This window comes from Meriones unguiculatus, chromosome 21 (genome assembly GCF_030254825.1).
Source record: "Meriones unguiculatus strain TT.TT164.6M chromosome 21, Bangor_MerUng_6.1, whole genome shotgun sequence".
In the NCBI taxonomy this organism is placed as follows: Eukaryota; Metazoa; Chordata; class Mammalia; order Rodentia; family Muridae; genus Meriones; species Meriones unguiculatus.
The window spans coordinates 18,059,737-18,083,571 of record NC_083368.1 but is presented as its reverse complement, the minus strand read 5'-3'; the positions used below and the strand labels follow the sequence as shown (position 1 = coordinate 18,083,571).

The following is a 23,835-nucleotide window of genomic DNA, read 5'->3' as shown; positions in this document are numbered from 1 at the left end:
ACAGCTAGAGTGACTATTTTCCTAAAAAACAATAAAACAGTAAGTGCCAGTGAGAAAGGGAGCCCTTTCGACTCTGTTCGTGGGAGTGTAAATTAACATGGCCACCACAGAGAACAGTAAAAACATTCCTCAGAAAACATAAACCGCCATGTGTTCCAGCTATAGTGCCCGAGATCCAAAGGGAATGGAATCGACATATCAAGGATTTAGCTGTGTACTGATGCACTATTTGTGAGAGCCAAAATACGAAATCAAGCTACTTGCTTATGAAAGAATGAAAAAAAAAAAACCAAAAAAAAAAAAAAACAGCACCTAAGTTATGTACACATAATGGAGTATTACTCAACCACAAGAAAAGAATGAAATCCTACCGTTTGCTGAAAACCAGAATGGGCAGACGTCATTTTAAACAAATTAACACAGCTCCAGAGAACATGCTGTTATGGTTTGAATGTGCAAAGTCTCCCATAGGCTCGTGTGTTTGAACGCTTGAACCCAAGGAGGGAAGGAAGGGAATGGAAGAGGAGAGAGAGGAGATGAGAGAAGAAGAGAAGAGAGGAGATGAGAGAAGAAGAGAAGAGAGGAGAGGAGAGGAGAGGAGAGGAGAGGAGAGGAGAGGAGAGGAGAGGAGAGGAGAGGAGAGGAGAGGAGAGGAGAGGAGAGGAGAGAGGTGAAGATAAAGAGGGAAGTCACCCCGGCAGAAGAAGAGGGGTTACTAAGGACTGGGAAGGCACTGGGGTGGTAGTGAAGTAGCAGACGGATGGGGAGGTATGATCAATGCATTGGGTCCTGCTGATTTGTATAAGCAACTTGTTTTAACAGTTATAGTTAAGGACACCATGCAGGTGAGCTTTTCATGTGGATGCCATAGTCCACTGCTCTTTTAAGGCAATGTCACAATAGATATGACTTCCTTCTGGAGCCCAAGTTACTGATATCCTCTAAACTTTTGAATACCTGTAAGCTCATATGTGAAAACCATGTCTAGCTATAAAGTCCTGGCCCCTGGTCTATCTTTTTCCAAGGTGACCCCTCCTGCCTTAGCCTTGTGAATGCCAGGGTAACAGGTGCACACCACCAAGCCTGGCCTGGCTCATTCTGGTAGCTCAGTTTCTCCACATATCTCTCTTTATTTGTTTTCAATCATGCATAGCCCAACAGAACCATTGGAGCTAGGAAGTGTTGTGTGCCTACTAACTGACATTTGAACCTCTTCACACTCTCTTCAAGCATCAAAATATTGTCACCAACACGTTTCACAGCCATATATACTTTAAAATAGTAGCAGTTTATACAACCAGTTGTTAAAGACTTCAGAACAAATGGGCTGCTGCCCACGGAAGTGCTGCCTCTAAAAGCATGCTCTGGCACCTGTCTCTCAGCAGCATCAATTCCCCTGGCATTGGGAAGGTTAGGTTCAAGTTTGATTCTTAGGGCAAAAAGTCACTTGATGAAATTCACTCCAGGGATCAAAAATAAAAGCCAGTTTTTAAAAGGTTTCAGTTGCAAGTATACTATTTAGTTTGATAGCTACCCTAACAACAAACTACAAATTGAATCCTCAGAACGACTGTGTGAAACGTTCCTATTGCACTGAAAAAAAAAAAAATTGATGGCTTGTGTATTGGCTACTCTTCAAAATGCATGAAGGCTCCTGAATGGAGATACTGCCCTGCTTCCAACAGCCTTTCCAAGGTGACTTATGACCTGGGTCTCTCCTCTCTTCCTCTCCCTTCCATCCTTCTTCCCCAGCTCTGACACAACACAACACACACTTCTCCTCTTCTTCTTTCCCTTCCTCCTGCCATCTCCCTCTTCCCCTATCATCACCTTCCACTCTTAGTCACCCTCTGTGCCATCTTCCTTCTCTAAAGCTCCTTTTTCACTCTTCTACAAACATGCCCTTCCCTAGATGAGAAAGGTCATAGCTTTAAACTCTCTCTTCCCGCTGTTGGAAATGTCCATAATCACGTTCAACTTGAACTACTGCGACAACAGTAAATCTTCATTCTGACAGTTGAATAATATCCCATTTATTTGGTTCATAGCTTGCCAGTAGAGAGCAATTATGATTATATGTGGGCCACTTAATCAAGTATTTTTCTGGAGATATTAGTACAGTTTTTTTTTTCTTATGCTAAGATTTTGGCAGAAAAAAAAATGAGGACATAATACTAAGTCATAAAGTGATCACTGAAAGAAAATAATAGATGATTTCAAGTAAAATTATGGAAAACTCTCAAACTTCTTGCTGCCTTCCAGTTAGAATTCCTTAGTATTTAGTGCTGACTTACATTATTCATATAATACTTTATGCATCATTTAATACAGATGCACACACATATATATTTATTCTTGCAAGTTCTCAGTTCTGACTTCTTTTAAATATAAAGTGCATTTTTCAGAGAGAGCAGGAAAAAGACTCAGGGGAAATACCTTTTCCTAATATTGTACACATACATCTTTCTGTATTTTTTTTCTTCCAGTATAACTTTTAAAACATACTTACCTAGTCCTTCAGCTACACAGTGAGTGTGTGAAATCAGTTTGGCTCATCTCTGAATGACTCAGGATATGCATGGATGGCGTCAGTGGTCCTCCATCTTCAGTATCTGGAATACATGTTTAAAAGGTAGTTCATTGGGTGGTATCCCTGGATCCAAATTCTAGATTGGACTAGAGTGAAAAAATACATATTGTATCTAAAATGGACTCAAGATCTGTACTTCTCATAAGTACTCTTGGAAACTCTGTCACCAATGGTCCACAGAGGATGCTTTTAAAAAAGCTATGTGATAAAAGAGCAAATATAACAAACCCTACTCACTGGATTTAAAGATGGGTGTGTAAGGTAGCCATTTACTGAGGCTCAGAGGTCTTTCCATTACATCAGTGGTTCAAAACATGGTTAAGCTTATTGTCATGTGCCTTTCCTCATAGCCTACCATGTGGAAACTCGATTCTTATCCTCTGCCTGGTTAAAAAAAGAAAACAAACCAACAAAACGAAAACAAAGAAACAAATCCAGGCATCCTTCAGAACCAGTGGGCCAGGCAGAGTGTAGCGCCCTTTCCTTACTCAAAGTGTCTTGCCTTGCTCTGAGATATGGCCTGTGCCACACTGAAAACATAGCTAGTTCTAGATCCACTCATGCTCCATTAACTGGTTGTTCCTCTCTGGTGAGTTTCATCTCATATACACAGCCATCTCCCAAACACAGTGCCTGGAACTCAGAAGTTATCTCCTATATATAACACTCCGGCTATAGAGCCAAAATCTGGTCCACCGTCATCTTGCAAGTGCTCAGTGCTCCTGCCCTGACAACATAACCCCTGCTTTCCCTGGTAGGGCATGACCTTTTCCATGCCTTCCAGAATATCCCCTTGACACACAGATAGGCGTGTGCTTTGGTTTGGTTTGGTTTGGTTTGGTTTGGTTTCTGGATGCTTCTGGTGACCTAAATACACAGATGAAGGGGAATTTCTCAGCAGAATTAGGGGAGTTATTTTAGAATCCCAAACAGACTGTGTTATTCAACACAAAAATTAAAACCATTAGCCTAAGTACCCTAGTGCAGTGCTTTAAATGAGCAACTGAACCGCATGCTAAGGGAACTTCTCAGCTGCTGCTTCTCAAACAACCAGGCTTTCAAAGGCCACTTTGCCTTGGCCTGGCCTAGCCGCAGCCAGATAGCACTTCTACTTAGAGGAAAAAGCTTAGAGACAGCCCCCTAATGTGCCTGCTCTTAACCTCTCTTTCAGAAGGGGCCTCACTGTCACAGCCCTCATGATCATAATGAGTTGTTCCACATGCGTTTCTTTCCAGCCCTTGAGTTTCTTACTCCCCCCCCCTTTTTTTAATGTAATTGAAACAGATTCACAGCAAGTGATCAGTTCACCATCTGCTTTGTCAGCACAACCAGCCTGCCTCATCCATCTCCTATTCCTGGCTGAGATCCCTTCTGAATCAATCTTGGCCGGAAGAAATAATGAATTTTTCCCTCCACCAGGATTGGGAGATTATTAGTCATGCGGTGCTGCCTGTTTGTACTATGCCTACTTGTCTATTTCTATCAACCGGATGCAAATTTAGCAGTAAGTACATGATCTGTGTGTCAGAGTGGGTTAGCAAGTTGCTATATAAACACTGCAGCGTGAACCTCCTATTCACCTTCTGCTGTATGTGAAGGCAGAAGGAATGTTACTCTGTAGTCAATGTCAATTAATCATCCTTGAAGAGTTTCATCTTTGCCTTGAAGGTTCTATTTATAACCAACCACATTTGCATAGCTTTTCATTTTTCAAAAACTGCTACATTTGGCCTCACAACACAGCCATTTGGGCATCCATAGTCATCCTCATTTTGCATAATGTAGAAGTCAAATTGTTTTTCAAGTACTCTCTTGTACACCTTTATTCTGCTCCTCTTTTCATTACACTAGACCATTTTCCCTAAAAGTGGATGCCAAACATTTCCATAGTATACTAAGAATAGAAGCCCAGGTGGTGTGGATCTTAAATGTTGAGCTTGTTGGTAGTATGGTCATGAATATATCTCCTGCCTATCAGTAACGCTGTTTTTGTTGTTGTTTAATTGGGGGCGGGGTGTTTGTTTACTTTTGTTTTTTTTCTTTTTTCATGGAGACGATGTCTTAGGATCAGATTGTGTGAGCACTGGTATCAGGAAAGCTTGGCAAGTACTGCAGTAATGGTTCATGAGGTTTCTGAGCCTCTGGTTCAGCGACATTAAGGTGATGTCAAAGGAAATTTAGGTTCTTGTGAAGAGGTGATGGCAGCTGAAGATGCAGTTGTAAACATCAAAAGAGAAACCTCATTGGCTCCCATTGCCTGCTAAACACATTTGCATGGCTTTTTTAATGTTAAATTTGGCCTCACAACAGAGTCCTTGGGGCATCCATAGTCACCTCATTCTGCAGAACACAGAAGTCATATGGTTTCCCAAGTACTCTGTTATCCACCCCTACTCTGCTCCTCTCTTCTGAGGGGTCAGAAGATGGCTGCCCTACCTACCTGTTCCACCCATGCATATTCTTTCTTAGAGGCATTTTCTCAAATAAGCACAATGTCAATATTGCAACAAGATGCCCTGACTCACTTTAGACAAAGAGAGAATACGGAGCCATCCCTGTGTATGCTTCTCCTGTGAACTACAGACAATGGAATCAGAAATGGAAAAAACCTTAGTCCTGACTCTTGTCTCAGCTTACTTTGTGGAGAGAGAAGAAAAAGATACTTCTATGTTACTGTGAGGATAAGCAACAGTAGTTGGTGTCCTCCTCAACATGAAGGACACTTTGAGATTAGGTCACAGCTTGTGACTGTTATGTGTGTGGTTCTGATGATGTGTTCAAACTGAATCTTCTTACAGATCATAAGTGTAGAAGTCTATTACTACCTGACATGCCGGTCATGGGTCCAGGCATTTTTCAAAGATTGTTTTACTTAATCCTGCCAAGGACACAAGATGTAGATGCTGCCATTGTTAATGTCTATTTTCCAGATGAAGACACGGGCACAGTGGCCTTTGATAGCATTCAGGATGTTACAGAGATAATAAATAGAAATCTCTAGAGTTGAATTCAGGTACCTCGTCTGCAGAGCCAGTTTTTTGTTTGTTTTGTTTTGTTTGTGGCCCTGCATCACTCATGAGATGCTCAGCTCCACAGCCATGTCCAGGCTTTACAAGCACTGGATGAAATGTTGTCGTATGGATGGTGCAAACAAAGAGGGGACAAACAAATAAAAGTGCATTGGACTAGCTTTCTAGAGAGAAAATGGGTACCCTGAGTTTGTGAAGGTCTTTTAATTTACACATTATAAGTTTGGGGGAAACGATCTTCCCAAATACTGACTCAACATAACTTAATAAAGGCAAAAATCTAGTTGCTATTAAGTCACTGCTTTTTAACATTTTTAAATCAAACAACATGTTTCATTTTCCGGAAGGACTACTTGATGGTCTTGTAGCTATCTTAACTGTCATGGCTGTCTCTCCTTAAAACACTTTCCTCTGTATTGTGGTTCACCAGAGAGCAGTAACCTACTGCTGCACTCTCTCTCTAACCTAACCTTGATTAACACTATCAAATAGTATTTTTTGATTGCTGGTTCCGCCAAAGTTAACTACAGAATATAAAATAAAGTAGTAACTTTGACCAAATTCAGGAACTTGAAAGTTTTCTAATTTATCCTTTTGCATTTTTAGTTAAATTCATTTAGAGTACATGTAAGTCAGAACCTGAAATTCTTTGTACAGTTTTTAAATCAATTATTTTAACTCACACTAGAGTCACTCACACATACAAACAAACAAATCAGAACACAGTCTCCAAACAAACATCTGAAGGAGCAAACACGAGAAAGAAAAATTTGTCCCCAGCATCTTTGGGTAGTATGTGTTAGCATTCAAACCTAGGTAGAACTAAGCTTTCTTCTAGAGAAACCCAGCCTAACCCCAATAAGCCCCAGTGCTGTCTAGAACACCTCGAATTGATAAGGTGCCACTATTCACTCCTCTGTCACTCAGCATTGATCCAGACTGCTAATCACAAGTGAAGCGTGGCCATACCTTCTGGCGGAAGACGTTCTGTTCAGCATGCAGAGCTGTAAAGAGTTATATGTTCCGCTAGCAGCCGCACTGTCAAGAAGACTAAGAAGGTTGAAATAGATGCCATATTGTTCAGGTAACCATGTGGTAAAGTTTAGGGAACAACATAGAGAGAGAGAGAGCATGTGTGTTATTTCAATTAAAATTGAATTTGTTTTTAACTAATACATAAAACATAAAATTTATTATAGGTATTAGTGACCATGTGATGTTTACAATGTAGACATTATATGTGTCTTTAAGTTAGTTTGAGCATATCTATCTCCTTAAACATCCTTTCTTCTAAGTACATACCACTTGCAGGAAAACAACCTCAAAGCTAAAGATCTGAGATCTTACGTATTACAAAAACAAATGCTACAGAATACCAGAATTCTAGAATTAGGTCTGTGTGAACAAGAAGTCACGGAAGATGGGTGCTCAGGATTTGGTTATTCACACCAATTTTATTCACTGTACTCGTATGATCACCCAAACTTTAAAATGCATGTGAGATTTTACTGTGTGCTGTCAGGGATGATGGACAGATTGCTGGCAGATCTCCCTTGTGGGTATCTATTCTCTAGCACACACCCCTTGGCTTGACAGGCTATTTATGGTAGACAAAAAACAGATACTGGCAACCAGAAGATTGGTCGTGATAAAAATTATTCTTGGGTGATAATATTTCAGTGAATCTTATTCAATACATATAGGAAAATATGTATATCCCACAGAAAAGATAACCAAAAAGTCAGAGCTTTACTAACCTTGGACATTAGACAGTTTGGTACCCATAGTAATTTTACTGACACATTCCTTTTTTAAGTCACTACGAAAGTCTCCACTCTAGGGACTGGAGGGATAGTTTCTCAAGTGTGTAGCTATAGCCTGGAAGACAGCCACAGGCAATGACAGAGCAGAGCTCATTCCAGTAAAACTATTTACAGAACAAGTAGCTAGCTGTGTTCCTCCCGCATGCTATGATTTGCTGACCCCTGCCCTTAGGTCTTTGAATCTTCTTTAGAAGAGATGTGCATACTCTCTCTACTAAAACCACCTTGCCCCCCCCCATGCATCTCCCACTGATGACTATTTATGCAACCCATGATTCCATCTCTATGCACTGGTTCCTGCAGAATGTACTGTGGAGAGAGAGAGCCACTTCCCAGCAATAACACTGTACCACGGAAGAGACACACAGATCAACATTTAGACACTTTGGCCACAAAAACATCACATACGTGGCAATGGTCCTGGTTGTTCTGTAGGAGGAGTGCACATTGACTTTCAGATGCCACTTGACAGCTCTTAATCACTAGTTTGCTGGGGTTTTGCTGAAAGAGTATTATTAATCTATGACTGTAGCATCAAATAAAAAGTTTTATAAGTATGATCAAACACCATGACCTAAGCAACTTTAAGGAGAAAATGTTTTTTTTTTTTTTACCTTACATCACAGTAGGGAAGGAGTGGCAGCAGAGGTCAGGTCAGAGGCCAATCTGGAAGTTATAGGAAGCAGAGATCTTCCTATATTTCATCTGCTCCAAGAAAGCAGAGAGAGAGAGACCAGAAGTAAGGCCTGGCTATAAAACCTCCATCTCCTAGAGGTTCCATGACCTCCATACACAGCAATGCTAGTTGAGAACCAGGTGTGCAATATCTGGCCTCACTGAAAGACATTTCTCATTCAAACTCCCACAGTAGCAGTTTGTGTATTTATAATTACCAGTTGGCTTTTCTCTACAGTTTCCTCTAGACTACTCAACACGTGGATCCAATACATGAAGATCACACACTGAAACATTTTTGTGACTTAAGTGTTTCTGCAGGAGAAAAGGAAAATATGTCTCAGACTAAATCCAGAGCCTAATATTAGTTCCATTCAATTAAAACTACAATATTAAGAGTTTTTCATTTAAAAAAAAAAAAAAGCAAGAAAATTTCTGTACTCTGCTCAGTAACTGAATCTTCTATGTTTGCAAATCCTGTCTTGGATGACTACAAAACTTTAAACATGAAGACCTGAGCTGTGTCTAATACAGGGAGAGCTGTGACTGTACCCAACCTGTTCACACATATGCCTTGGATATAACTTCTGTGGCATGAAATGTGACCTTTCAGTAACGGTTTGCTCAAAGCTGGGTTTCTTCAGGTGTGTGCAGCAGGAATGACTTCTCTCTCCTGGGCTGTGAATGAGGAAAGAGTGGATCTGCTCTGCTTGAGGTTTTCCAGGGATGTTTTTATCTTATCTGCCAGGGATGGCTTCCTGCCTCCACATCCCTCGGTGGTTTCTCCTGCTGTTAATTTCCTGCTTAATCTTCTCCCCTAGATGTAAAACTATAAACTGCAAACCTGCGAATGTGGAATCTTTTAAAACGGTGCAACTTTGCGACCACAGAGTCCCTCCTGTAATTATCCGTTCATGAGGGAGGGTTTCCTAATTGCCTTACATGACACCTGTTACCTACGAGCACGTAAAGGTGTTCTGTGATGGCTGTGCCCACATTCTTATCATCACAAATCACTTTCACGCTCACTGCCTGCATTAAATATCGCATGCCATGGGCCATTGCTGTCACTTTATAGATTTGACTTTTCAAGGCTCACATCCCAGAGGCTGCTTCCATCCTCCTGGGTGTTTATGCCTGTAATTTAGATTAGCTGCCCCAGTAGGATCAAGACCATCTGGGTGATGAACTCGTGGCCAGATTAACTTATCTTCCTGCAAGGCCTTCATAATTGAATCAACAGTTTGAAGAGTCAACATTTGTTATTCATTTAGTGCACAACATTGAACCTGTCACAACAGCCAAGGATAACAATAACTCAGGTTAACATGGCATTACATTTGCAATTTACAACTTACAGAAGGTTTTTTGGAAGAGTGGGTTGTTGTTTTTTTTTCAATACAAAGGGAATGTGTAGTCCTTTCTAATATATGGCCATGCTGACATCAAAATCTCCCTCCAGCACTAAATACTAAACAGTCTTGCACACTTCCCATTTCAGCCTGGGTTTTCTTATCAGAATAGAAAAGCCCAGAGAACTCAAATTTACTCAGAACCTTCAGGGACTAAGCATGAGAACAGCATTTCTCTAGTCGTTACTTAATGTCTTTTTAATGATCTACCAAGACATTATTATACTACTTTTATAATTTATGTGGGGAAATGATGTTTGAATTTCTCTGTCTTCTAGTGTCACTGTCATATTTAATTTATAGTAATTTTTATTTCCTTCTACCGCTTAATAGACTATAATGGATGTCCTCAAGAGCTGTTGGTGCACTAAAGTGGGAGGCTTATTTTTCATATCGTTTCATGTTTTTACTCTAATTTCCAAGTTCTTTTTATTGGGAGTACAATTGTTGCTAACGGAAAATTCTAGAGCACAACTTAATCTAAGTGTGTGCAAGGGCTAGTATGCAGCTGAGCAGTAAGCACAGACTGACAACGATGGACAGTCTTTTTCACAGCGGTATCCCTCCAACTCGTCAGCATCATGCTGACTGAGATCTCAGATATTTATTTTGTTCTGGGATGAATGATCTTAGCCCCTACAGCTCTTCTCCTCTAGCTACGCTAACTATCTTACTTTACAATCCAGAGTCTATAGACAGATGGGAGCTGTTGAAGCCAGAGTTCATGTCCTAGTTCATGTTTGTGCTACTTCACATTCATCCTAGTTCATGTTTCTGCTCCCTAACACAGCGAGTGCGTTTAATAAAAGCTTGAGTGAGTGATAAGTGGCTGAAGAGACACCGAGGCTGAGGGCCACAAATGATCTCTTCAAGGCCACCTGCTAGAAAGCAGCAAAGACAGCTCAGGCTCCTCTTCTTTGCCTTAGGCAGGTGATGAGGAAAGGGGCATTGTGCAATGGAGACTCTGTCAGACACTTAGCCTGAGAGCCAGTGACTGACCTTTCTCCTCTCTGTCAAATGGAATTGTGCATCTCGGGCCTGAGAACAACTTATTCTAGTCTTGGCATATGTGAACACCTTGCCAGATCACCTGAACCCTCATGGAGTTTGTTCCATTCTCTTTCACCCGCATCTTTCCTCGCCCGCCGTCACCCTGTGCACGGCTTCATAAATGCACGTAAAGAAATGGTTGCGAGCAAGCGCTCAGGATTCCTGCCTCTTTTTCTCTGCTCAGTCAGTGACAGAACACACACTTGCTTTTCACCTATTCCAATCTGCAAAATAGTGCCCCCTGCTTAACCTTTTCAGCTATGGCTCGCTTACTGATTAATTTATAGTTATGCATGAATCTCATCATGCTGGCCCAGAGACCCCTGTGAGCGTACACCCTGCCCTTCAAATGAGGCTTTGTAGTCGAGAGGGCTAAGAATGCCTTGAAATCTGATGTAAATCATATTGTTTAACTCTAGAAAAATAGAAACGATTTTATACACAAGTCCCACATGGCTTAGCTACACATTTATGAAGCTTTTTTGTTTGACTTAAGGAATTCCAAAGCCAGAATATTAAACATAAGATAACTGGCTTTCGCCTCTACTGTTTGTTCTCACCTAACGCTTTTTGAAGGGCCGTTGATTTTGAACAACCTTATGGCTTTAAGTGGCTGGTGCATGATCAGGGATCCTTTTAATCAAAGGTGACATGCAGGGAACCTTCTGCCTGGTGGTTACTGCCCATCCCCACCCTTTGCTCCATGAGCTGCATGAAATCTGAGCTCAGGGAAGCCAGATGGGAGGCTTTCTGATGTTTTTCAAAAGCAACGTAGATCGGAGGGGAAGGGGAGCTTTTGTTTTTCTTTGGGGAAATGGGCATCACGTGCGGATCAAAGAGTCCACGCTCCGGGAGACAGTCCAGTGATTATCTGTTAAAGGCTGTAACTACTGCACGACCTAGAAGACACTGACAATAAAAAGCTGTGGCTCCTATGAGTTGAAGCCAGGATGTTGTCAAGTGGCATCAAAAGCTCCAAACTTCAGGAAAATGATCAAGACCAATATTTGTGTTTTGAAGTTAGAGCTGACGTTCCCCCTGGGAGTGAAATGAAAGCAGAGAACATTTAGCCAATCTGTCTTAGAACTGTATGTATCTACATGGCTGTCTGCTCCTCTGCATCAGACGTCACCGCCTGTCCCGTCTAAGGAGTGAGGAAACTGGACTGCTGAAGAGGACTTTAGCAGGGCTATCGGGTCACTGGGGAAAGAGACAGACTGCGCGTGCTCAGTTTTCACAAGCCCTTCTTGCCATGGAGGCTTTTCTAGAACCAGACAGGAGCGTCCACAACAGACACTAGGACGCTGCCTGTTCACCATTAGGGAAAGCTCAGAACACACTCTGCCATCATGTTCTGGAAGTCCCTGGCTTCTCCATTTGGTCCGGCCGGTTCTCATATACCAGTCTCACTGCCAGTCACAACACACAACATACAGTAAATGAGACCCTAGAAGGTTTTGATTTTTAAGCTCAAAATCTAAAAAAAAAAAAAAAATATGTGGTGATCGGATTCATTTTAACATGGAAACGTGAGTTGTTGCAGCTTAAAAGTCAAGAGTTAAACTATGGTGAAAAATGAGCACATGAAGTTTTAGTGTCTTGTATACTTCAGAGAATATCATAAATAAAATCTGAATTAAAAAAACAATTTTTAATATTCTGAGAAAATAAATATTTTAAACACAAGTCCAAGGTGAGTTAACTATGCATGAAATGAAGTTTTTGTTTGACTTAAAAAGTTCCAAAATTTAGAATATTAAATACAAGATCACTTGAAAGGCTCTCAGCCATATGATCTCACCTACACTTTTTAGAGGACCATTGATTTTATACAATCTAATGCTTGAAATGGTTTTTAAAAAAATCAGAAAAAAATGATTCAATGTAAATAAGTTTTCTGTCAGTATACAAAATACTTAAGATAATAAACTTATAAAGAGAGAAGTTTGTTTGTTTGTTTTCAATACAGGGTTTCTCTGTATAGCCTTGGCTGTCCTGGAACTCACTCTGTAGACCAGGATGGCCTTGAACTCACATAGAGCAACCTGCCACTTGCTCCCAAGAGCTGGAACTAAAAGTGTATACCACTGCTTCCCAGCCAGAAATTTTCTTTCAGTTCATGGTTTTTGGATAGTCTAGTTCATGATCTGTGGGTGCTTTTGCTTGAGGCCAGTGGAAAAGTATTGTCAGAGAGAAATGTGCATCAGAGCAAACCTGTCTATAGCGTGGGACAATAGCAAAACAAGAAGGAAGGCATTTGGGACACCCACAGAGGTCAGGAACTCACTTGGGGCTATGAGGAGGGACTTTCAGAGAAGATGAGGCTGAAATGCACCGGGATAAAGGAAATACTGGAAAGAGAAGGGTTAAACTGTGGTGGCAAATGGAGAATAAAGTAGAAGAAGGGTATGGAGAAGCACAAATAACACTAAAACCTTTTGAAAGCTACATATGGAGACCTTCTACTGTGGAACCTTCCTAACACATACACACAGAGAGAGAAACAGAGACAGAGAGAGACAGAGGGAGAGGGAATTAGCCCATAACAGGGCAGCAATGCCCCTGCTAGATGCCAAGGTTAGCAAATAAAAGGCACAGTCCCAGGACTGAGTTACTTCTGGAGTTGTTGGCCGCCGAGGTCCCATAGGCCTGCAAACACTAGAAGTTATTGCTGTTGCTCTTGGTCCCCCCCGCCCAAGAACTTGGCAGGAAGATCCTATTGGTAAAGATCCCACACATTTGGCTCGTGGAACATAAATCATGCTGGTGTGGACCTGGAAAGCTTCATCCCTCCTGGATAGTTTTCAAAGTGCTGGAAGGTGTTATGCAAGCTTCTGAAGGAGAAAAGTAACTATCAGTCTCATCCAACTATGAACCCTACAGGCTACAATAACCACTATCCTGGCAACACATGACAACTGGTACAATACTGGTAACACACGTTGTGGGAGGAACCAACCACTTTGTGATTGAATTTAAATCTCACTCCAAAAGAGGAAAGCCACACTTAGCACTGTTATCAGGCCAAGAACCTATAGGTAGACAGGTCATAGGCCTCTATAGGTCACGGGGAAAATCTACTACGGGTTTACTGTTAAATGGAGATAATGTTATTTCTATGATTTCTAACAACTTGTAGTTATACCAATAGATCAATGCATCTCTCAAATCTCATCTTAGAAGTTTCTGTTTGCAGTAGATGACGATTAACATGGAGACTCACAACTGGCCAAGGTGCGGAGAATAAGACAGCAAGACTCAAATATCATTGTGGAAAATGGGGTAGAAATATTACAAAAGCCCGAGGTGGTGGATGATTACAAGGAAATATCTTCCAGACAGTAAGGCAGCCTCATATATGAATTCTTGGAGTTGTGACAGCATATACAAAACCTGTGTGTCTTCGTTACTTTTGCATGGATGTGATCAAACACCACGACCAAGGCACCTTTGAATCACGTTTGCAGCTTTCCTTGGTTGTTGCTTTTTAAGAGCAAAAAATTCTTCAGGCTTTTCCCTTTTGTGAGTTGGAATTTTATTTAGGCAGGTTCTTCCCAGAGGGCACTACTCTCTTTATTCTATATGTTATTATGCCTCTCTTTAATCTTCTTAAAGAACAAAAGTTGGGTGAGTAGAGAAACGGGGTGGATATAAGAGTATGGGGGGAGTAAATATGATAAAACATATTATATGAAACTCTTAAATGAGCAATTAAAGAACAAAGGGAGAACAAAGATGAGGCCAAGGTCCCAGAGACCCCTTTGGGGAATGTCCTCCATGACCCTGAAATCTCTACTAGGTTCCTCCTCTTAAAGCTCAGCACCTCCAATAGCACGAGCCCAAAAACCAAACCTTTAACGTGTGGACAATTTAAATCCTTACCACAGCCATTTCCAACAACGAAATAACATACGCAAAATATAACCAGCCTTATAAATCATTGAAGGAAAACAATGCAAACTGAAAAGAGGAAAGAGTGGCTCATCTGAGGAGTCCACAGGAGAGAACATAAAATGTATTCATTATGCAAGCATCAACCATGCTGCAGAGAATTCCTCTGTGCCACGGGATATCACGGCAGACAGAAGAATCAGGGAAATCACTGATACGAAAAATCAGATGAAGAACAAATTTTAAAAGCACACAGATAATGTGTCTGATGGTAATAAATACCTTGGAGAATAATTAAGCGGAACAGAAAGAAGCTCGGGGTGGGCTGCTCAGTTCTCTAAGAAGGTGACATTTGAAAGAAGGAAAGAGACAGTACATGGCCAAGTAGATATTGAAAGACGAGTTTTTAAATAAGCAATAGCAAGTTCAAATATCCCAAGGCTGGGCCTTTAAAGTAGGGGTCATTAGGTCAGTAGAACAGAGTGGGAAGAGGGCAGAGAGGTGGCCAGTGAGTGCGAATGGCACTCAGTTTCCTGCTCCTCTGGGGTTTCTGTCTTACCTATGAAAGCGATATGAAGCCTTATCATTTTTGAGGAGAGGAATGACAAAGTGTGCCTTAAAGTTTATAGGGATCACCATTCCGCTTGCTGTGTGGAAAAAAGGACGGAGGTGACAAACGCTGAAGAAGACACAGCAATTAGGAGGCAATTGCAACAGCTTGAGTAAGGTGTTGCAGTAGCTTGGTCTAGTGATGACAGAGAAGGTGGAGAGAAATCATCAAATTTTAGTTTACAGGTGGATTATAGAAATACTGCTAAAAGATCAGAGGCAGAAAGTGTGAAAAAGAGGAGTCTCAAACAGCACCTGGGGTTTGCCTTTTTGCGTTTTAGCGTGGGCAAGTAAATAGTTCTCAGGTTTGGGAAGACTCTAAGGAGATAATTGGCCTGAGAGATTAAAAAAAAAAATCAGAAATTCACTAGCGGACATGTTACACTTGAGGTGTGCCTCCAAAGCTGTGGAATAGGAGAGTTTGGAGCTAAGTGTGAGGGGCAGGACTGGAGGTAGGCATGAGAAGTCCTTGGGCTGTGGATGTTTTCAAAACCTGAAACGAGAGAGTGGTCTGACCCTGGCTGCAACACTGAGAGCCCAACAGATGAGCAGAGTTCACAAAAGAAGAAAAGAAAAAAGAAAGAAAGAAGGAAACATGAAAATGTCCTAATGTGGTGAGACTATGTGACTGGTTTCTATTTACATATGTCTAGAACACAGACTGGCATAAAAGAATCCAAAATGTTACACCCATGTCTAAATGGAAAAAGATAAATGATTTTAAGTTTATTAGATCTGCTGATTTTTCTATTGTTTGAGAACTTAATAATGCATATAATGTGTTCTGTTCTGTTTTGTCTACTACATATTTATTAATGACATTTGCATACGGAGCAGTTACAGAGAAGGCTACAGATGTTTTGCAAAGACAACACAAAAGCAACATTTAGGGTTGTATTGTTCATTAGAGCGCTCTCCAGTGAAGGAAATATTCAAGGTCTGTGCTGTCCAGAGCTGCAGCTACCGCCCATGTGCCTACTGAGCGTGTGCAGTGCAGCTAATTCAGCTAAAAGACTGATTTTTTTCCTAATGAACAAAGATGAAAACTCTTTTTACTTCTCAAGGCCGGCACGGGATTGTATGCTCACGGCAAAATGAGATTTAGCTAACATTCTTCTTTGTTTATGGCGAAGGTGATTTTAACCTATTTGTTTACATTTATGAAGCCATGTGGACAAAAAAGCTAAAGTCTGGACACCACATTTCTGAAGTGAAATGGCCTGGAGCACAGAGAAAAGAATGCACAGATCTGGTTTCTGTTTTCTGAGATGCATGCAATTTAAGTGTGTACTAGAAGCAAAAACTCTCACTCTATAGTGTAGTTTATATGTTTCTTATCCAAACATTACAGAAAAAAAAAATTCTGGTGTGCCAAGTAAGCGACTATCACGCTTACCAAATTTTCTGTTTGTTTTCCTTTTTCTATATAAGACTTTAACTCATGGCCATCTCCTTATCTGTCTCCCGAGTGCTGGGATTACAGGCATGAGCTAGCATGTTCAGTTCTAATGTTGCTTTTATTAGTAATGCATGAGCTGAGCACTGGAGCAACACATGAAAAACTGCCCTGTAGTGGCCCCTTACAATGAACAGAGAAAATGTTTCTCTTCCTGGATCTCTATGCTGCATCTTGGGCTTTAGAATCTATTTTCTTCCGGGTCAAATTTAATATATTTAAGAGTTTTTTTAAAGTACATATATCCTTTCTTCACTAGAAAAAAAAGCCACAATTCTTAATTCTTCTTAACCAGGATTATTAGATTTTATAGCACTTAAGATACTATAACTATTATACGCTAATGAGAGAATAATGTTTTAGAAATAATGAAATTATGGCTAAAGCATTTAGACATAATTATATAGCCAGAATAAAATTTTCAATTAGGCTTTCATTACATTGCAATTAACTCGGCATTTGAACACTAACGTTACTGTGGCTAGTTTTCCTTGTTTCTTGCTTTCTAAAAATAGCATTTTTTTTTCTTTTTGTTCACATTAGTCTGAGGAGGTGCCTGGAAAAATTAAATTAAAATATCCGTGATTTCTAAAACTTGAACAAAATGGAAATGAAAACATATTTCAAATTACTCTATTGTGTGTCGTATGAATTACCTGCGGCTGTGTGACAAACTTATCTAGAACTTTATTGCTTAAAGTACTCACAGTCACATAATTTGTGAAAGTAAATATATGACTAAAATATCTGACAAAAAACCTAACCTAAAAGCGGCTTATTTTCTCTGCCATTTTCAGAGGTTTTGGCCCTCTGTGGCAAGGAAGGTTTAGTGGAGATCATGGCAGCAGGAAGTGTGGTCCTTACATGGGGGACAGGAAGCTGATAGTATAAAAGGAGGGGCCAAGGATAACACACCCTCAAGAACTGGCCCCCTGGACCTCCTTCTCCGCCTCTTACTGCCCGGGAGCCTCTCAAAATATCTCCACAAGCTGGAGAACAAAGTTCAAAACGTGAGCCTGTGAAGGACATGTTGTACTCAAATGACAATAGCTTAGCTGAGTGGCTCTCATGCAGGCCTCCTTAGCCAAGCTGTCGGTCAGGCACTACTGCTGCCATCATGGGGAGAACGTGGGCATTTCCAGTGTGACTGTTTGCGAGAAGACTCCGTTCCTTCTGACTACAGAAAACGTGATCTCAATACATGGGCCTTCACCACCACACGCGACCTGGACAGGGGTGGACGCCAAGAGACATAGAGAACTCTCAAGGCCTCAACCCCAGACAAAGAACTACAGGCATCTAAGGAATTCTAACAGGACAAGAAATAGTTTTCCACGCGGAAGGATGCGCCCATTGGTTCTCCGAGTGCAAACGGTCAGCTCTGAAAACATACACAGGAGGATCATTATACACACTGAGCAGGTTGTAGTGTGTGCGTGTGCGTGCGTGCGTGCGTGCGTGCGTGCGTGCGTGCGTGCGTGCGTGTGTGTGTGTGTGTACCTTAAATGAGTGCATCTATTCCATTTAGTCTGGAGGGCCAAAATAAATAAAAAAGAGAAATCTCGCTGAGCGTGGGCGTTCCTCTTTCTGCTCCCCAGTCCTCCTAGATGGGACATAAGCAGCATCGTGTTCTTGCAACCAGAGTGGAGAGACTTCCTGCTTCCATGCCTTCCCCACCACAACAGAGCCTCAGAACATGACTCCTACACACGCCACCCCTTGCTTAGCTTTTCATCGCATATTTGCTCTCGGCACTGAGTAAAGTACCAATTTAGTTGTTTGCTGGTCTGATGGATCAACCTTTACTTTATTACTATAAAGCCGAGTGAACAGGCCAATGTATACTTTGAATCTGCCTAGAACTTAAATTCTGAGATTTGGAGCTGACCTATGTCTGTTCGTTTCTTCCAGATTTTTCTGAAGTTTGTTTCAGCATGGTTATAACATTGTCTAATTCATGTTTTCCCACTAAGAAAAATATACCTTTGGGAGATCAAGTCATAGACAAAAAAAAAAACCTGTGCCACCCTCTGTATTCTACTATTTCTATAAGGTTCTTCATGAATGAAAGCCCAAGAAAACTCAAGCGTGTCTCGATTCTTAAGGAAAGAGACAGAAAAAATGTGATAGTGGGCCTATTTGTGCTACCAGACACAGGCATCTGTATGGAATAACTTTTGCCCCTCTGCCTTCCCTGTTTGTCTCCCTGAATGTCTCATGCATTCAGCAAAGTTTACATTTTTATCTGGAGCCTATGGCTGTCCCTGATCCAGACCTGTGTGGTGCCGGATCAACAAGCCATTGAGATGACTAATGGGCTTCTCAAACCCATCATGTCCAAAGCAAGACATTGCCTTCAGAGTCATAGCAAAGAGGAAAAGCCATGCAATGAGCACGAAGAGCCTGTCACCAATCCCAAGGGCAGCACAAAAGAAAGGGGAGGGGCATAAAAAGATGAAGAAAGGAGGAAGGGAGGAGGAAAAAATACATTATCAAATGTAATCCTCCTGGGACCTTTTATTTTTGAGTTATTAAATAAAACAGAATGACCTAAATGAAGAGATGAAGCTATAATATATAATTGCAGGTTCATTGGGGGCAGTGAGGGAGGGAGAGGGGAACACATGCAGGGGTGGGAGGGAGGAGAAGGGCAAGAAGGAAGAAATGGGGAGCAAGGGCGGAAAGGGGAAAGCTGGATACAGAACCAAAATGGCTGGTTATCTAGTGAAGGGCCTCTGGAAGAGAAGCCACTCCCCTAGGTGGAGGGCAGGGTATGGCAGCCACGCCCTGCAGCAGGTAGGGACCTTAACAATTTTTACTTTATAAATAAAGATATTGAGACGTAGAAAGACTAAATAAATTGCCTAAAACACATCTCTCACTAAGGGTTTTCTTTTCCATATATATTTTCCAATACCTATCACTCTTCTAACCTTAAAGATATAACACTAGGATAAACACAGACCAGACCTCAGACATGGCATCCTGGTTTACATCCTCACACATGTCTGTAACAGTTTAAAGGAATTGGTAGTTCTGAGGTTAGTTCCAGCACCAGCGGTTCTCCAGCTGGGAGTCAAGATGTCAGATATTTACATTATGATCCATAACAGTAGCAAAGATACAGCTATGAAGTAGCAACAGAATGATTTTATGGTTTGGGGTCACCACATGAGGAAGTGTATTAAAGGGTCGCAGCATTAGGAGAGTTGAGAACCACACTGTCCGATATAGTTCTAAAGAGGATATTTAAGAATTGATAAAAAGTGCCAAGGTGCTAACACGAAGCGCCTTAGGTAAGTAGCTTATAAACAGTAGAATTTATTTCTCGCACTCTTGAGGGCTGAGAAGTCCAGAATGTGATTGTCAGCAGATCACATGGAGCTGACTTTGGTTGCTCTATGGCTGTTCTCTAAGGGGGTCCTTCTATGACGGAAGGGTGAAGGAGCTTTGAAGTGATTTTTTTTTTATTAGGATGAGAATTCCATTCAAGAGGGTTCTCTTCTTGTGGCCCAATCACCCACTACTGTTACTTTAGGGAATAGGTTTTCAACACATAAGAAGGAGCTTAAACATTCAGTCTGTAGCAAAGAGCCTCTCACCAAAAATTTAAAAATGGACATTGGTAACCAATGAAGGTGTGGCTTCTGAGCAAAGAATGACTGAACAATGTGTTTGTTATGCCCAGATCTTAGGGTCCCCAAAGACCACCAGGAGCCGGACCACGTATGCAAAAGCAAAGAGTTTTATTTGGGCTTAAGCTCAGACTCTCAACTGTCACCAACGCAGTGGATCAGGGAGGAGAGCCCCCAGCAGCTGGAAGGCAGGGTTTTTATTGGAGTTTGAGCAAGGACCGGGAATTTCCAGCTTAGCAGTTACACGATTGGGTGACATTTAGCAAGAGCAAGCTTGTTATAAAGTGACCGGCTAACTAACATAACTAAGATTGAGCAAGCTATCTATAGCCCTCGGGAATGTTAGGTATTTTTCTGTGCCGTGAATGTTCTACTACAAGATAAGATAAGGCTGCCCGGCACAGATGCGCCATCCTGAGATAAGATACCTTCCCATTCTTGTGGTTATCTCCAGGCTGTTTCTTGGGTGGGGAATTTTATGGTCCCTCCTTCCCTCCCCACCCCCCATCACTCTCCCCTAGTCCACTAAAAGAGAGAATCCTCCATCCCTTCAAATGGAAGGGGAGAAGTTTCATCAGGACTGCCTGGATCCTCTTCCTCTGTGGAAAAATTTAAATGTACACAATGAAATCCAGTCATTCAAGAGTGACAGAAGGATAGCTTCAGCTTTCTACAACTGATCTTGTCTTCCATTCCTTCTCATCAGACCCAAAATCAGGTCATCAGCCTAAGGACTAAAGTTGCCACCCCTCCCTGTGCTTATGGGGCTTAAGAAAAGTTGCCTAGGACTCTTGAACATCTCAGACAAAGAAAGAAAACATGGGCACATTGGACATTATAAATGAAAAACTATATGCATCAACTAATGTGATCAACAGACTAAAACAACCATGGAATGTGAGGGGAAAAAACTGTAGAACCTTCATAAAGATGTTTATAGCCATTTTATTCCTAATTGCCCCAGACTGGAAACAACCGTTATGTTCTTTGATAGGTAAATTGGTAAATATACTGTAGTATACACAGAAAATGGAATGTTATTCAACACCAAAAAGTAATTAGCTCTCAAACCATAGAAAGACATAAAGAAAATTTAGGTACTTATTTTTATATGATAAGGCACAGATAACTAGAATATCTAAATAATTCCTATAATTCAGAAAAAAACTGATCTTTTTAAGTTGGAAATATTTCAGTAGACATATCTTCAAATACAGACAATATACTAATTTGCACATGAGAATATGATATCACTAGCCATTAAGGCAATGCAAACCAAAATTATAATTAGAGACCACTTTATATTCAATAGATTTAGTACTGTCAAAAATGGAAAATATGTTCTGGCAAGTCTAAATGTAAATCAGATCTCTTGTACATTACTGGTGGCATTGGAAAATAATAACATGCTATGGAAATCCCATGAGGATTCCTTAAGAAATTAAGTATACAGAATTGTCATATAACATAACAATTTCATTTCTGGTGATACACCAACAGAAAAAAAAAAGTGAAGACTCAAGTGCTCTTGATTATAGTGACACTATGCACAATTTCAAAAATTCCAAACAATGCCAGCACCCATAGACAAAAAAATAACTGAGTAAAATGTGATATTTACATCCAATGAAATACTATTCAGCTTCAAAAAGTTAAAAAACCCTGATTTATGCTACAATATGGATGGTCTGTTAGTTACTTTTCTTGTTGTGCTGGCCATGCCCTGGCGAGAAGCAAGTCAAGAGGAAAAAGATTTATTTGGGGAAATGGCTTGTGGGAATACAGCCACGTCGACAGGGAGACCATGTGTGCAGCCACTGGTCACCCTGAACTCTCAGTTTGAAATCAGAAAAAGATCAATCAAGGTACCCCTCAGGCTTCCTCCTTCTTACTCAGTCCAGACTCCTGGCCCATGAGGCAGTTGTACCCACATATATGTTTGGTCTCTCCTCCAGGAGACAGTTAACCCTCTCTGAAAATGTCCTCACAAACACACACAGAAGCGTGTCTCCTAAGTGACTCTCAATCCAGTCAAGGTGACACTGAAAGTTAACCATAACCCTAACAGTTTCCTGCTAAATAAACTGAGCCAGTCACAAAAGGACAAATGCCACATGTATACCATTACATGAGGTTCTTAGAGTGGGCAGACTTTGTAGAAACAGAAATGAGACAGTAGTTGCCAAGAGTTGGGAGAAAGGTAAATAGGAGGTAGTGTGTCAAGGGTATGAAGCTTTAGTTGAGGATCATTAGAAAGTTCTGGAGGTGAATGGTGGAGATGGTTGCATAGCAATATGACTTAGTACTATAGAAGTCAACACTTAAAAATAACTTAAAGACACATTTTAGCTATATGTATTTTACCATAAAAATAACCCTGTAAGGGCAGTTTTCCTCTCTTGCCAACTTTTCCTTCTGCTTTCAGTCCCCAGTAGCCCTACAGGAGAAAACATGTTTGTCTTTATAACATTGGTGCCAGCTCCCTGATTTACATGCTGTCATCACTTGAAGTGTCTCCACTTCAGGAAGCTCTCTGTCCGTGCTGCCTTCAGCAGTGTGGTATCTGTCTTCCTTTCTCAGGATTATTGCTCCCAAAGAAGTAGCCATCTTCCTCTGGTGAGTTGCTCCCCACCACTTCAACAATACATATTCTGGGGTCAATTGTATTCTTTATTCATTCAATGAGTAGAAGTCTCCCCTATAGGCTTTGATGTTAAGGGTTCTTTCTTGAGTTAACACCCCCACTTTCTCTCAGGGATAGCCAGCTAGCTGGGGAGTTTATTTCACCCATTTTTTCTTTTTCCTCTTTTTCTTTCTTTCTTTCTTTCTTTCTTTCTTTCTTTATTTATTTACTTACTTACTTATTTGGCTTCCCTCTTAGCCTATCTGACTTTCATAACCTCCAGCTATTTAACAATCAAGGACGTATTGACAGAACACCTTGGTTTGTGGGGAACAAGAACAAGTCTGTGATTTTTTTCACTCATTGACCCTGGGTCTCTCTTTCTCTTGATTTCATTAGCAGTAAAGCGCTGCCACTCCTTCTCCAGATGCAGAAAATATGTGGCTTCCTATATGACATGCCCTGTAGGCATGACCAAGTCTTCTGGACACTGCTTATTAGCTGAGTCAAAAAGTTACGAGTATATGAAATGCCTGTATGTTAATATGACTTGCAAATGTGATCTGGTTTGGGCCCCATGGTATATTTGATTACATTTCCTTCTCTATGGGTGACTCAAAAAGTGTTTTTAGCACTGTGGATAATGGATTCATTTTTCTCATATTCCACTAGTTGTTTGAATTCATGCTGTAGTCTTGTTTGTGGTTTTGATTTTTCTGGTTGTAATCGCCTTTTGGTCCTACATTATTCAGCATTATCCAGTGTCTTTCATTTTTTCTGAGTATCAACATCACGTGTGTTTCATCCAGTTTCTTTTTTTCTTAGAGCCCTTGATCTCATGCGTGCTGTTTGCCGTTTGTCTCCAGCCTGCTGCACATTCTATAATGTGGCTATTCCCACACTGCTTCAGGTCTCCTGTGTTCCTCTTTATCTGCACCAAGCATGTCCTAAGAAGGGCTGTGTGGGTGAGAGCCTCTGCCTTGTCATCTGCCTGTGTCTTCACTCTGCCTTCTGCTTGGTGAATAGTTTGTCCAGGTATAAC

General features: G+C 41.0%; 1 protein-coding gene and 1 long non-coding RNA gene across 4 annotated transcripts in view; one reads left to right on the top strand and one right to left on the bottom strand.

Moving 5' to 3' along the window:
- The window catches only part of Lhfpl3 (LHFPL tetraspan subfamily member 3), a 461,755-nt gene that overhangs the window by 272,540 nt on the left and 165,380 nt on the right, over positions 1–23,835 (top strand). The window lies entirely within an intron of this gene.
- LOC132649723 (uncharacterized) overlaps positions 1–23,835 on the bottom strand; it is a 117,048-nt gene that overhangs the window by 8,410 nt on the left and 84,803 nt on the right. The window contains exon 3 of the long non-coding RNA XR_009588226.1: positions 2,510–2,612. This is a non-coding gene — a long non-coding RNA (uncharacterized LOC132649723). The remainder of the gene's footprint in view (positions 1–2,509; positions 2,613–23,835) is intronic.